Genomic DNA, 13,768 nt, shown 5'->3' with positions numbered 1-13,768 from the left:
AGTGTTTTCCATTTTGGAGATGGAATGAGAGCTATGGTCAGATCATACCTCTGAACTGTCCAGATTTTTGCCTCATATTCTTAGTCTTCTCCTCATAAAATATGTTGTTTTCTGGTAAATCACCGAAGATTGAAGTCACTAAATAATGACATACATTTCTGTTTCAGACTTCATACTCTTCTGAAAATGCATTCTGACACAAATTCTTGTGATCTTCTAAGTTTATAAGAACAATAGGTTCATAGGTTAATAGTTGTGTAGGTTCATATGTGTATACTAGGTTAATGGCCCTGGAGCCTTTACAAGCCTAGTCCATAATATTACCCTGGCATCGTGCCACCCAAACTAAGTTCCTAGTGCTTCTGTCGAGTAGAGCCACGGAGTGATCGCCGGGGTGAATTTTCTATTTCCTATCCGCTCATCAAGATTTCTCTTGAAGAGGGCCAGTGAGGTGCTCTGCTTGAAATGTATGGGAAGTCTATTCCATAGCATGGGCAGTCTCTGGGTTATGAACCTGTCCCTCCAGCATGTTCTGTTGATTGAGGTAATGAGGTTGAGGTCTCTGGAGCATGTGGTGGGGTGGTATTGGGATTTCTTTTGATGTAGTATTTCTAACAGAGCTGGGTCAGACATGGCTTTGTAAGTCAAGCAGCGATCGCCTCTAAGTAGGTGATATGAGACAGAGAATAGTTGGAGTTTTTTGAGTCTGTCCATACAGGACAAGTGTTTAAGGCCTAGGATCCTCTTTGTGAGGTACTTTTGCATCCTCTCCAGTTGTTGCAGGTGTCTAGTGAGATACATGCCAAATGGGGCATTGTACTCGATGATTGGCCTAATGAATGAAGAGTAGAGGGAGACAATGACCTCTTTCTTCCTGGATGAAAAACCCTTAGTAATGAGATGTGCCACATAGAAGGACTTTCTGACCACAGTGGCAACGTGGGGGTCAAAAGAGAGGTTTCTATCAGCCCGTGTTCCCAGATCTCTTAAAACGTCTTCTGTGTTCAGTGGACTATCATCAATGTGGTAATTCAAGGGAACCTGTTTTTTCCCAATGGGGATGATGATGACACATTTTTTGGCAGTGAACTTAAGGCCATGGTTCTGACACCAGTTGTTGGTCTCAATGATGCCTTTCTGTAGGATGTCAACATCACCTGGGGAGTTAATAATAGCTCCCAACTTGCAATCATCTGCGAACTTTGTCAGCCAGAGTCCCTTCATGTTGGCCTGGACTTCAGAGAAGTAGATACTAAACAGGAGAGCACCCATGACCAAACCCTGTGGGACACCACTCGTGACTGGTCGATAGTCTGACTTGGAGTCAGCTACTTTTACACTGTGGGGTCTATCTGTGAGCCAGTTTGCAACCCACCTACTGGGTTAAAAGAACAACTGAGCAGTCAATTATTAAAATCTGTCCTTATTTTTATGCATACCCCCCCCCCCATTATTTTAGGCTTTGTCCACATATCTTGCTCTAGGAGGTTGAGAAGTATGGGTTGAATCTGTTAGAGAATTCTTCCCATTATTCAAAAAAATATAAGAATTTGAAAGCGTTGATTTAGTTTTTGACAAAAGGAATACAGCTGACATAGAATCTATTATTGCATTACTGAAACTGCAGGACACACTAGAGCAGGTTTCTTATTAATAACCAAAGGTAATTTAGTAAGTGTTCTGTATAAAACTTTTCAGAATCTTAGGTATTCACTAATCTGCTAAACGGGATTATTAGCTAGAAAGGTATGGTTTACAGCTTAAATATTTATATAGGTACACTTGACTGTTAGTTGTTCTTTTAATGCTGTGACTTTTAACAGTGTCAAACCCAGGTCTTGGATGATATTTTAACGTTTTAGCAAAACTTACTTAGAATAATTCTTTAAAGTATAAATTGTACAGTTGGAAAATTTACTTAAACTCTTTTCACTTAAGTTATCTCTTTTCATCCAAAATATTCTCAGGGTTTTGTTTTGCCAAAGTTTTGGGGGTTTGACAAGCCAGAAAGGATCCCCACGATTATTGGCATGTGCTGTTGGGAGGGATAGGACTATACCATTTATTGGCATGAGACTAAACCTGAAGCATCATAAATAATCTGATGTGAATTTGCTGAGTAGATTGTATACTAGTAAAGTGCACTTCCTGAGAATGACTCCAAAATGACAACAGAAGCTGGCATACATATTCCACTGAATGTAAGTAACAAAGTCCTGATTGCACAAATTATTTGGACTTGGGGTCAAGAACAAGCCAACAGTGTTTCTACTTGCTAGGATGTTTTTTTTTTTGTTCCAGTTAATAACTAAATGAATAGTATATAAGATGAGTGTAACATGATTTGTAACTGTGGTCATTAGAGAAAATGTAAGTACCTATTTGGATTTTGGTGGCTGGAAATGAGAAACACGTTTGAATGGTTAAAGGTAAGACAGCTTTTCCTTTTGTTTTTTTTTTTTTTTATAAAACTATGTTTAAGTTTGATTAAAGTGGCAACTTTATGACATATATCCCCAAGACCTATGTAATAACAGACTGGCTTTATTTAAGGGAGTTGAAAAGAAAAGAAAAGAACTGGAAAATGTTGGTTAAGATATTTACTTAGTTTTGTAATTCTTACAGTTTTGAGGATGTTCCTGAAATATGTAAATATAGTACATGACCAGAACAGATGCTAGAATTAAAACAGAAGTCATGTTATGGTGTTTTTTATGAACTGCTGGCAAATGGGGGGGGCAATAATTCTTATGTTTATGTCTGTCTCTTCCTAAACAGTTTAAGGGTGGCCACCTCATGTGGAGAGAAGTGGGACAAGATCTGCACTAATTTGAGGCATCTAGCCTGCCTTGAAAGAGAAGCCAATTAAATGTGTGCATGGTGTTTATAGTTTTATATTTGTGCTATACACTTATGTCGTTAACATTTTTGAACCTATATTTGTCTGCCTGGGGGAAGACTATTAGCAGAATAAATAATGGGTGACTATGACTTTGCAACTCTATGAACACTCGAGGAATTATACTGGAGGAGCTGCTGACAATATCTCTGCAGGTAGAAATGTATGGGATACATTCCTTTATTTGTTTAGTGTTTCTTTCTGTGGTTAAATGGCTGAGATGTTTAAGACTGGTAGAATCTGGGCAGTCGCCTGGAATGTAAATGAGTTCTTCAACCATGTTCATTGAAATAGGGTGATGAATGGAGTGAAGAAAGAGGGAATCTAGACTGCATTCCATCAGGAAACTCACCTGGAGGTCACATGATCAAGAAACATTGTTAAAAAGATGCTCTACCTTGAACATACAGTTGAGTAGCCTGGGAGGAATAGGAAGGAAGTAATGGTGCTTCTCGACAGGGTAATTTATGGTGGATGAAATAGGGTTTTCTGAGATGCAAGTGGCTATTTGGTATGTTCAGAAGTAATTTCTGATCAAATTCTTACATTAATGTCAATTTACATTCCACCAAAAATTGCTCTAATTAAGAATAGAAGTCTTACACATTTGATAATGTACTATCATTGGGAATATCGTTAGTAGTGAGTGACTCTAGCATCTGCTTCTCTCAGTTAGAAATTAAGAAAGGAATTAACAAATCATAGTGACTGACTAAGGCTGAAAAGAAAACGGGTATTTTTTTCTTAAAAATGTTAGGTCTCTTGGACCAATGGTATACTTACAGTGCTAAACAGGATCAGGGATTTATCTTTAGTCCCCACTAGAAAAGATGAGCTTGGTTAGACAAAGTGATGGTTTCCGCCAATCATGTACAATAATTTATAACTTAGGGACTGATCCAGTTATGTTGTCAGATCATGTTCTGGTTAGATTTTAAGTAGCATTTCTTCTTAATAAGTCACCAGACATCTATTAGAACGTCCTGACATACACAATGGAAATTATCAAGTTTAGGCAATGCATAACTGGATTGGTGCAACATGTGTTGCAGTAACAAAGGGAACTGGACTAGTGGATTGTGGGATGAGAGAAAAGAGTCACACAAGAAATCCATGTAAGAGAAGCTAAATAAAAATGCAGGAGTGTTTAATCTAGAAAGGCAGAGAAGATGTGAGAAACAGGAAACTTAAAAATTGAGGAAAGACAATAGGATACTTGCTCAGAAATGGCAATTTATGATCTTTACTGGTAGTCTGGGTGCACTTAAGACATTGACCTTGTGGCTGTTGCAACAAAAGATGGAAAGGAATGTTTAAAAATTGAGTCGGAGACCCCAGGAAATTTTACAACATCAAGCAGCTGTTCCAAAAAAAAAAAAAAAAAAAATATATATATATATATATATATATATATATATATATATATATCCAATATTATGATACACTATATACAGGGGAAATAATGAGAGGAAATATGTATTCACAGATTATTATTAAATTAGGGGTATCCCCCTTCCCAAACTGTCAGCCTAACAAATCAAACATCTTGAAAAAGATATAATACTGGAAGACATTAGGGAAGGAGTTAGTAGGCCAAGGACAAGGGAAATGCCCAGGAAGAGATAGCCTCCCATCAAAGGTTTGTAAAGTAGGAGGAGATAAGCAAGTTATGGTTTGATACTAGCTATTTAACTGCATAAAAAATACAAAATTAGCTCCAGCAATATGGAATGGTATTTTCAAAAACATTATCCACCCCTATAGTGCCTTTTTTAGGCATTGCCAAACAGGCAAACCTTACAAAATAACAAATGCTTCTCGGGACAAGCTAAGTATGCTACTACTCAATGCTAGGAGTCTCAACAACAAACTGCACTCCCTGGAAGCTTGCCTCACTCTGGAGAATGCCGACATCTGTGCAGTTACTGAAATATGGTTAAAAGTCACAGAATGCACTCTGGCAGTGCATGGTTATAATGCTTTTCATACATTTTGACCACCCACAGAACATGAAATAACAAAAGGTGGGAAGTGTATCTATCTACATAAATTATAAGCACACCTGAAGTCTAGTAACCAAAAATACACCAACTCACACTAATACACAATGTCCAATCCAGTATCAATGAAGGCTCTCCTCCGTATAAAAATCATAAATCACCAGGATATTCTTCAAAAAATTCAGATAGTGGCAATAATCCAAAGAACGAAAGGTGACGAAAATAATTTATTGATATAAACCACACACAATTCGGACAAGCAGATTAAGTGCTTTCATCTCCTGCACGGAGACTTCCTCAGAATCTGTTTAAACAAAAAAATTCTCCATTTAAATACAATCAGATATAATAAAATTAATTAAATTAATTAATTATTCAATTGAATTTCTTATTGGCTGGCCATTCACTTCATTTATTCATTGATGGAATAAAAAAGCTTATACCTAAAAGTACTAAAAAATAATTGTAAATACACAAAAATATATATATATACATATATATACTCAGACAGACCCTTACTAAAATAAATACATATTAATAAAAGTTGTATGGCAATCACATATTTGATTGTTGGTGTTTTGTTTAAAAAATGGTACACCATAGACATATGTATATACACACACAATACTCTAAACACTTCCATTTATAAATAAATATTTTAAAATCAAACTGATAAACATTAGATTATTGAATAAATATCATATATAAATATCGTATATAAATCTTGCTAAAATGCTTAAAAAATAAAACTATAATATATATATATATATATATATATATATATATATATATATATATAAATATTCTCATAAAAATATTTATAAATATATATATATATACACATATGTAAATATCTCTCAAAAAATGCATGTATTTATATGAAACTATAAAAAACTATTTGTCATTTTGTTTTTAATATTTTTAATATGGTATCTTAATATAATATTTTATCAAAGGGTTGTTGACCTATAATAAACCTAATAGTGTATTTTCCGGTCTTCTGCAAGCATTTTGAGGGCTGGGCTGATAGAAATGTGGTCATTTAAACCATAAATACCACCTGCATCTAACCTTAACTGCCAAATCATCTCTCTGAATTCCAGCCTGGTTTCCCAGTCACCACCTCTTTCTTGCAAGCCAACTTCTTCCACTATCCAAAATTTAAAATCAGCTTCATCACAACTCTGTGTGTGTCTAAATAATGCATTATTATCATTCTTTTTGGTAATATCTCGTATATGCTCGTATATACGTACCCTTAAATTGCATTCTGTTTTGCCAATATAATATTTCCAACATTTCCTGCAATAACATATATATATATATATATATATATATATACGACCCCTTTTGTATAACAACTGTAATATTTATTTCCTTTTAATGTCACGTTAATGTTGGGAATATCCAGATCCTTTGTTCCTGCTATGAATGAACATTGTGCACATCTGCCACATTTAAATGTGCCATATTTGGCACTTGCACCACCTGTCGATTTATTAGAATTTTTCTTTTTCTCAAAAATATTTTTGAGATTCCTATTTCTTCTAAAACTGTATCTAAGTGGCTGTTGAAATATATCTACTCTCGTGGGTATGTTATTAAATAACTCCCATGTGTCATTTATACATTTCTTTATCCAACTCATACCATTATAATGCGTTAAAATTAAATAGGGCAGCTGTCCATCCTTACCATTGTTACCATTATTCCTTTTATCAATACCTGCAAATTCACAGTTAGTAAGTAAGGGTTTATAGATGGTTCCCCATTTGTCATATACACATTTCTTGACAGGTTGAATCATATTGTCTGGGTACCCCCTTTCCTTAAACATTTTGTAAATTGTCTCCATTTCTTCAATAAAATCACTTCTATCTGATGTCATCCTGGCTGCCCTAATCATTTGTCCTTTAACTATATTCTTTTTGGAATGGTATGGGTGGTCACTCAAGAAATGTAAATAAGAATTTGAATGACAGTCTTTTCTATAAATCCTAGATTTAAATTTTCTGTTGGCATGGTCTTTTATAAGCTTCACATCAAGATAATGGATTTCTTCTGAATCCATTTCAGATGTAAATTTTAAAAAGTCTGTAGTATTGTTAATATAGTCCACAAAATTGGTAATATCCTGTTCTGATCCAACCCACAGAATAAAAATGTCATCTAAAAACCTATAGTACCCTATAATATAGTCATTAAACTTAGAATTAAAAATATATTTTTTCTCCCAATATAGCATAATAATGTTCGCATAAATGGGTGCACAGGCAGACCCCATAGCTACGCCATCTTGTTAATGGTATAATTCCCCTTGAAAATAAATATAGCTGTATTTTAACACTAGCTCCATATTCTCTAAAACCACTTTAAATTCATCTGATGTTAAAATTTGCATTTCTACTACCATTTTTTCAAACCAGTCTAGGCCAATTTTGTGTGGAATCACGGAAGATAAGTCTTTAACATCCACACTGATGAAAATTATATTGTCTCTGTATGTATTAGACCCTATTTTAGTAAGAAAATCCCAGGAGTCTATTAAAATGTGGGGAAAGTTTTTATGAAATTCCTTTAGTTTTGAATCAACATAAATGGCCAAGGGTTGTATTTTCGAACCCTACGAAGATACAATCGGTCTTAAAGGGGGGATTTCGATATCTTTGTGTATCTTTGGTATCCCAAAAATCACTGGTATCACAGGTTTCATAACTTTTAAAAAATTATATAGGTCTACATCAATTAAACCTTGAAGTAAATTATCCTCAAGAATTAGGTCTATTTTCCTGTAAGAAATATTTACCTCATTTCTGGATACCACCATATACCTATTGTCTTTATCTAATATATCAAACATTCTTTTTGTGTAATCCCATGTATCCATTAAAACAACCCCCCCCCACCCTTGTCTGGTTTCATAATACGTAAATTGTCATTGTTGCTTAACTCATGCAACAACATGTTTTCTTCTTTAGTAAGGTTATTTTCAAATGTTTTATGTTTTTTGTATCCTTCTCTTATTAAACCCGTAACACATCTTTCAAAGTTTTGTATGTCATTTTGTAGAGGGGGGGGGGTTGTAAGTACTAGCCTTTTTAAGAGCATCTTCTTTGAATTTTCTCCCACCTGAAGTCTGGTCAAACAATATGACATGATTGAGCTACTCCATGCCCAACTAACCATGGGAAAAATCCTTTATCATATCCATGTTATTTATAGGTCCCCCACCATGAACCAGGAAATCCATACATCACACCTGAAGTAACTAGACTCACTTATCATCCAGCCCAGTACCATACTCATGAGTGATTTTAACTATCCCTCCATTAACTGGGAAGCATACACAACCAGTAAAATGCAAGCCCAAAGATTTCTTGACTTTGTAAATTCAAATGCCCTGGAGCAGCTATGCTGTATTCCCATTAAGGGAACAAATATCTTACATCGGTTACTCACACAAACGTGGGGGAGTACTGCATCCCCTAGTGTAATGTCCTCACTGGTAAGATCAGATCACAAAGTAGTCTCCCTTAAAATAAAGTAAAACTAGTCCCCTCCCACCTAACCCCAAAAACTTTAAATACTTCTCTAAGGTAAATTACTCCTTATTAAGAGATGGCATAGCTAGCCCCTCCAAAATCTAGAAAACACAGAAACGTTTGCAGAGGCATACACAAAATCACAGTATGACCATATAAAAAAACTACATATAGATAGCAGTACCAGACTGAAATAAATCCAGGTGAAACTGTAAAAACAAGCCACCATGGTGGACCCCAGATATTAAGAGGCTGAACAACAAAAGAAAGAAAATTCTGTTGAGAAGTAAGAAGGAATGTGCATAAGTCCACATTAGTCTAAACAAGCAAATCAGATAACTACTTAAGTCTCTGAAAGCAGACTTTGAGGTAAAAATATCCACCAAAGCTAAGGATAACCATAAGGCATTTTTCAGTTATGTCCACAGTCTTAAGGGCAAACCCCAACAATGTGTGGAATTAGTCGTAGATGGTATCAACTATATTTAGCCAGGAAAATATAACAAATCTGCTGGCTGACACATTCATCTCAAATTTCATCTCCCCATCACTCCAAGAAATATGCTCCACCACTACACTGACAATTATCAACAAAGAACAGGTTGCCACTGCACTATCTAAAGCTAAAACATGGATTCAGTGGCGCCTGATGATATACCAGGTTGCCTTAAATCAGGACATCAGGTCCGTTATGATCTATGTTTAACCACAGCCTGTGGACTGGCTTTGTCCCAACAGAGTGGAGGACAGCAATAGTCATCCCACTGCATAAAGAGGAACCATCTATTGATTCTGGAAATTGCAGGTCCACAAGTTTGACTAGTCTTATATGTAAGGCCATGGAAAGGATAATCATTGATGACCTGATAAGTAATGATATAAGAAACCTCCAGTCACTTGACCTGTCCCAATTCAGCTTTGTCACTAAGGTCATGGATGAGGGTAAAACAGTACATACTGCTTACCTCAATCTGGCCAAGGCTTTTGACACAGTTCCTCACTCAGGTTTATAAATAAACTCACAAAACTGGGCACAAATCCCTGCATCATCAGATGGCTAGACAACTGGCTCATGGACATGACACGTGGTTAAAATAAATTCAGATCCAGCAAGAGGCTATTTATTACTGTTATGTCACAGGGTGTAGTGCTGGGACTACTCCTGTTCAGAATATACTTCTCTGAAGTCAAGGTTAATGTGGAAGGCCACTGGATGGATGAAGTTTGCTGATGACTGCAAGCGGGGTCAGTCACTGAATTCCTAAGTGATGTAGGTATCCTTCAGGAGAGACTAGATCAGACAAATGATTGGTGCCAGAACCATGGCCTAAAAATAACTCTGAAAAGCTGCATTATCATACCCTTTGGGAAGTCAAATACACCTGCAAATCAAAACATCAATTGCATGACCCTAAGAGTAGACTCAGAGGTGAGAGATCTAGGTATACAGATAGATAGAAGTCTGAACTTTGATTACCATGTGTCCACAGTGGTGTGGAAGTCCTTCTATGTGGCACAATTTATAAGTAAATGTATGGCATCCAGATTCAAGGAAATTATTGTCCTACTGTACTCAGCCATCATTAGACGAATAATTGAGTGTAACACACCATTTGCCATGTACTTGACTAGGCACTTACAGGAGTTGGAGTGACCTCAGAGGTTCCTCACAAAAAAAAAAAAAAAATACAGAGTGCACACAACATGTCCTACGCAGGAAGACTAAAATCCCCATCCCTTTACTCTGTCTCCTACTGACTTTTAAGGAAGTGACCTAGGCCTGACCTACAAGGCACTCACAAATCCAACCCTGATGGATTTGCTATGCATCCACAAGTCAAACACCATGAGGCTTACCTGATTTAGTGATCTAAACTTAGTCAGCAACTCAAACAAAACATGCTGGAAAGACAGATATGTGTCTCAAAGATTGCCCTTTCTTTGGAACAGGTGTCTTATAAAGATTAAGCAGAGCCCTTCCCTGGCCCTCTTCAAATGCAGTTTGGATCAGTGGATGGGGACTTGCAAATTCACACCTGGAGAAGTGCCTATGTCCCTTATAGATGGGGCAATCTGTAAGATACTCAAGGCATAGACACAAATACAGGCCATCCTCTTACCCCTAGGGGGCATATATTGGGTAACATAAGGTTATATTGGTTTGACTTGTAAGGGTTCTTAAGCTGTTATACTATTAATATCCTATGAACATATGAGCCTATGGAAGCAAACAGTGATGGTTGTAATTCTAAAAGATAAAGATCCTTTGAAGGTAGCCTCATATCAACCCCATATCTTATTTAAACTGTCTATAAAATCATAATGGGCATCTTAGCAAAATATTTAGCCTCAGAAGTAGCAGAAGTAATTAATACACAAGGATCTAAGCAGATTTGTGGAAGGCTGACAATCATTTGACAATGTAACGAGGGTACATATATTAGTTCAGGATGCAAAAAGGGAAGTCAATTAAGTAGTGTCGATATCCTTAGATGTGGAAGAATATGTTTTTTTAGAGTATAATTGTGCTATCTAGTTCAAGTACTAGAAAAATCTGGGTTCATATAATTGTTTATTTTGCTAATTAAAGCAATCTTTGAAGGACCAGAAAAAAAGAGTCTAAATCATGGATAGGTTATGAGGTTTATTTTTGGTTACCTATGGGTGGCCACGGTGATGCAGTGGTTAGCATTGTCACCTCACAGCAAGAGGTTCTCCGGTTCAATCCTCTGCTGGGGTGCCTTCTGTGCGGAGTCTGCATGTCCTCCCTGTGGTCACATGGGTTTCCTCTGGGTGCTCCGGTTTCTTCCCACATCCCAAAGATATGCTGCAGGTGGATTGGACACTCTAAATTGGCCCTAGGTGTGAGTGCATGTGTGTGCCTTCTGTGGAAGGTTGGTCACCGGGCTGGCAACTCAACATTGTAAAACTCCACTGCCAAACATGAGCGGACAGGTGAGCCACTGTGGTAACTCCTAAATGGGAAAAGCCGAAAGAAGAAAAGGTATTAAGTAGGGCTGCCTATTCTCCCTTTTTTTATGCTATACTTAGAGAAATATTAAAACTATTAGCTATTAGGTTAAGGCACTTAGATATCCAAGGATATAAATGGGAAAAGATGGAATAAATAATAGCTTTATATGCAGATGACATAATTGTAATGCTAACTAACCTCAAACATGATAAGAGGTGAGTTTTTAATACTTAACGGGAATTTGGAAAGCTTTTGGGAGATAAAGTCAACCTTGATAAAACTTGTTTGGATTGATTTATCAGATTTTAGATAAAATAGCAAGGAATATTTATTTATAGAGCCATAAAACACTTCAAAGCATTTAGGAGTATGGTTAGACCACCATATGAGGAGTCAATGAAATTATTGTATGAGTAGGGACTATGGATGATCTATCATAGCTTGCAGAAATGGTCTCATACAGGGCTTGATCTCGTTCAATAGATAAAGCTGATCCATTGGCATATTTTTGCCACATTTGTTATATCTAGGTCATTCCTTTGGGGCAAACCCTAATCTAAAGACTTTCCGTAAATTGAAAGATTGGACTAGAGATTTTATTTGATTAGATGGAAAAATCAAGAGTAAGTTGATATAAACTGATTCTCCTGAAAGATCTTTGGGGGGGGGGGGGGGGCAGGGAATCCAAAACATTTTGTTATATTTGAAAACTGCACAATTTTCAATGTGAGCAAGAAGTAATTCTAACTATTATTATTTCATATGAAAGCAAATAATTTATGACAGAATGGATTTCTTTGAATTTTAGACTCAGAGGTGTAGGAAAGTACCTAAGATCATTCCACTCCTCTTAAACTTGATTGTAGAGGAGACAGGGCATTTTTTCAAGGGAGGAATTAAAAGGAAGGAAACAAAATTTTCTCCCAATTGGATTAAGAATTAGGGGTGGTTAGGCACAGACAGTGAGGTAAGACACATACAAAATTAAGATTCTGTGAACTAATAATAGAAGATCATTGAATACTGAAATGGAAAGAAGCAAAGTAAAAATATAATCTCCCAAATGGAGGTTATGGAATACATCAAACATTAAAACTTGAAGTGAGTCTGATTGTCTTATATAAAGTTAACCAGGTATAATTGTTGGTGGCTATTAGAAAGTTTATTTAATTCAGAAATGGTGGGATTGTGTAAAGGGTGGTATTAAGAGGATGCTCCAGATATGTCATTGAAGTAAAACAACATTGGCTAAGACTGCTGAAGCAGAAATGGATAAGACTAAATAAGAATGCCTATTATGTTTGGCAAAGCACAAAGGTCAAGTAAATGTAAGATTTCTGTGTGGAAGTTCTTCCACAACTATTTTTATGTTCCCTTTAACCTAGCAAAAATATATATAAAATAAAATGCTAAGCTACTGGAGATGTGATCATGAGATTAGAAGTATATTTTCTGGAACTATGCATAGCTAAAACAGTTTATGTAGGATTTAGGAAAATTAAGTCAAGATATAAACAAAGATAATTCCCCTTTGACAATAGATAAGTATTTCTTACGTGTTGCAAGGAAAAGAACTGACTGGCCAGGGAAGAATGAAGAATTGATTTGGATTATTTTTATTGTTAGACAAGAAGGTTACATGTGGAAGACAAAGGACCCACCATTGATTATGCAGTTAATGTCTTTACTGAAAACACTTGGGGGAAGAGAATACCAATTCAGGGTCAGATGAAGAAGAAGAAAAAGAAGAAACTATTAGCCAGAGGGTCACTATGGTACTCTTACTCAGGCAGAATTAATTATCTGGTTTAAGTTTAATTATAGAGCCAGGAGGAAGACAGTTGGTGTCTCCATTGCATCTGCTTATTTATTTTAAATGTAGAGTGTCTGCAAATTCAAATATGGATATGATGTGTACAGTTAATGCAAATTAATATTTATGATAACTACATGTTCAGGATACAAGACAGGTACTTTTAACTTAAATAGTCAAAACGTATATTATGGATATCTAATTTTTGACACTGCATGCTTGTTAATGCTCTTATTGATATATAGCAGTTAGATACTTACAATAGTTGTTGGAAAGTTGCTGTTTTGTGTTTGTTTATTGACATTTGTCAATAAACATCTCCAGGTTATGAAAAAGACATAGGAGAAGAGCTTAAAACTTTCTTTTGTAACTGGGTGTCTTTCATCCAGTCATCGTTTTGGTTCTCTTGAGCCTTTCTAGCTGGGTGGTGTGCATGGATATACACACTAAAAGAAGAATTGTAATCTATAATTTGTATGATAAGTGCAGCATATAATGAAATCATAGCTTCTTTTGACCTGGGTCAAATAAACATAATTA

Source organism: Protopterus annectens, chromosome 3.part0 (assembly GCF_019279795.1).
Source record: "Protopterus annectens isolate FY-2018-M chromosome 3.part0, PAN1.0, whole genome shotgun sequence".
Taxonomy (NCBI): Eukaryota; Metazoa; Chordata; order Ceratodontiformes; family Protopteridae; genus Protopterus; species Protopterus annectens.
The sequence above is the reverse complement of the archived record's forward strand: the minus strand, read 5'-3'. Positions refer to the sequence as shown.